The following is a 2,913-nucleotide window of genomic DNA, read 5'->3' as shown; positions in this document are numbered from 1 at the left end:
CAGGACAGCGCAGAAAAGTCAAAAAACAGGCAGACCCCGGCGTGACCAAGAGAGCAAGAGAGGGCAAGCCCAAGCGGACAAGAGAGGACCACGACCCCAGACACACAACCCAGGGAGGCCACGTCCCACAGAGGCAAAGCGGCAGCTAGCAAGAAAGCCCACAAACACCAAGTGGAGCAACACAGAAGCCCCGGAGGGAAAGCGGCAAGGGGACAAGGCGGCACATACCCGCTGCAAACGACAGCGGACGCGCAGCGCCAGCCCAGCAGCCAGGGAGCAGGATGCCGCAGAGGCAGAGAGCCAAACCGGCGACCAGGCCCCCGCAAGAGAGACAAGGCCATAAAAGACAGCCTACACGGTGAACCAAAACACCGGCAACACCGCACACCCCAGCACACCATCCCAGCCACCCGGAACATCCAGGAAGCCAAGGACGAGGAACAGCCCAACCAGGCAAGAACCCCAGCCCCGTAGACCACACACGAGGGCCGAAGTGGGGACGCAGAGCAGCAGCAGAGAGCAAGCAGCACAAGCAGGAGGCCCTAGGTACAAACCCCAGCAACACCAGGAGCCACCGCCACCCAAACAGGCCAAGGGCAACCCGCCAAAAATGGAACAGGAGCGGGAGGACCGGCACCCCTATCAAAACATGGAACGCTTCATGAATCCGCGTGTCATCCTTGCGCAGGGGCCATGCTAATCCACTCCGTGGAAAGGAGCAACCAGCAGCGCGGGAAGAGCAGGAAGCGCCCAAAGACAGAGGCGTCCATCGGCCAACAGCCCCCGAAAGAAAGGGCCACACAGCAGCCCCAGTGCACAACCCACGAGAGCACCACGGGAACGGAACCCCAACACACACCAGGGACAGGACAGAGAGGGGCGGACACAGGGAAAAGAGAAGGAGCACACCAACTCTATGTCGCACCACGCAAATACCCGAAGTGCAGCAGAAAACCGCAAGTCACACAGCCACAGAACGGGAACCCGACGCAAAGGCACCGGAGCACCCCACAAGAACACTAGGGACGGCACCCAAGGATACATACAAGAGCGCAAGGCGCAGGGAGACCAGGCGAACAGTGCAGAAACACAGTATGCCGAGCCCCTGTCAGGCTCCAACCCGGGACCCTAGCCACAAAAGAGGCAGCCCACGCGGTAAGGCAGCATCCACAACTGGGAGGAAACCAGCACACGCAGAGGCAGCAGCCAGTAGAAGCGTCACACTGCCGCAGTCACAAACTCCGGCAGTAGAAGAATCACTCGGACTCAGGGCAAACGGGCAGGAAGGAGGAGCAAGGAGCCACGCACCCCAACACCCCCAAGCAGTCAAGCGACAGCGACATCAAAGAACCAGGACAGCGCCAGCTTAAAGGGAATCCAAGGGCGCGCCGGTCGGGATGTAGCTCAGTGGCAGAGCGCATGCTTCGCAAGCATGAGGTCCCGGGTTCAAACCCCGGCATCCCCAAGAGCCCCCGCCATCCATCACGGACCTGAAATAAAGAAAAGAGCACCACAGCAGAGCGTGAACAAAAAACACTGCAATGCGGGACTCACCCAGGGCAGGGGCCGGACACCACCAGCAGCAAGGCCCCCACCCCAAAGGAAAGGTAATCCATGGGTGCGACTGTCGGGAAGGAGCACAGCGGCAGAGCGCATGCATCGCAAGCATGAGTTCCTGGGAGCAAACCCCGGCATCCCCAGGAGCCTCCGTCGCCCACCACGGACCTGAAATAAAGAAGAGAGCACCACAGCACAGCGTAAACAAAAAAACACCGCAATGCGGGACTCACCCAGGGCAGGGGCCGGACACCACCAGCAGCAAGGCCCCCACCCCAACAGCGGGAAGGTATGGCACATAGGAAACGCGGCACGCCTCCCAAACGCCCAGCTTCAGGAAGACGAGCACGCGACCCGGAAGTACCCGGGAGCGCACCAGCCGCAAAGGACCCGCAGGATCCAGGCAGCACACCGGCCACCACCGTCACGACCCCCAGCAAGCCCAGCAGGCTAGGGGACGGACCAGGAACGCCCCCCCCCGCCCGCAAAGCCAGGCAGCCGGGCGGGGGGAGGAAGAAAGGAACGCCACACCAGCCCAGCAGGAGTAGCAGAACAGCACACCACGTCCATTCTGTCGTCAGACAGAAAAAAAGAACAGACGGGATGCTGGGTAAGTACTGCTTATGTACTCCCGGTGGGAGGGGCAGTATTAGGGTCCCAGCATGCCTTCTGCTCTTTTTTTCTGTCGGGAGATAGTAATCTCCAATCTGTTTATGAAGGGGACGAGGACATAAGGGACCTGGGGGTAATGAAGAGTTATATAATAAAATGTGATAGTTTAAAATTGAAACACTTAAGGTTTACTGAGTGTTGGTAGCTGAACTAATTGAATGCACTCTATGTTGGCATCACTACACATCTCACCAAAACACTCAAGGTCATCCACAAATGCAGCAGCCAGACTCATGATCAAACTCCCACCCCATGCCCAAAATAACATAACATTTTATAAAGCTGAGTTTTCTTTAGAAAGGGGGGGACCAGGCCATCAAATTGGTCAACTACATCTTCAGATTTTGCATCACGTCTTGTTGTACATTGTATGGTTTCAGGATATATTAAATGGATTCTGGAGCAGATTTTATTTTGGGCATGCTTTGAAAGAACCGAAAGAGAAATAGGAGAAAGAGATCCTGTCTGGCTATGACGGTATTTTGTTTCAAAGAATACTGAGATAAAGAGCAGGTCATTGTATGACCTGTCAGCCTTATAGTGAAGAAGTGTGACTCAATGGTTAGAGTGGCAGACCCTGATGCAGAGGTCTGGCCCGGGACCAGGGTTCAATTCCCTAGCTCAGCCGGTCTTGGGCTCAAAATTCCACAGACCTGACAATTCTCGCCTCGGTGCCTATTCCAA

At 56.7% G+C, this 2,913-nt stretch overlaps 1 pseudogene; it reads right to left on the bottom strand.

The window, feature by feature from the left end:
• Window positions 1-643: 643 nt before the first annotated feature.
• LOC146821527 (U6 spliceosomal RNA) lies at window positions 644-712 on the bottom strand (annotated as a pseudogene).
• Between the last annotated feature and the right edge of the window lie 2,201 nt (window positions 713-2,913).

The sequence above is a fragment of the Triturus cristatus genome, chromosome 6 (assembly GCF_964204655.1).
Source record: "Triturus cristatus chromosome 6, aTriCri1.1, whole genome shotgun sequence".
Lineage (NCBI taxonomy): Eukaryota > Metazoa > Chordata > Amphibia > Caudata > Salamandridae > Triturus > Triturus cristatus.
This window is presented reverse-complemented; position numbering and strand designations above follow the sequence as displayed.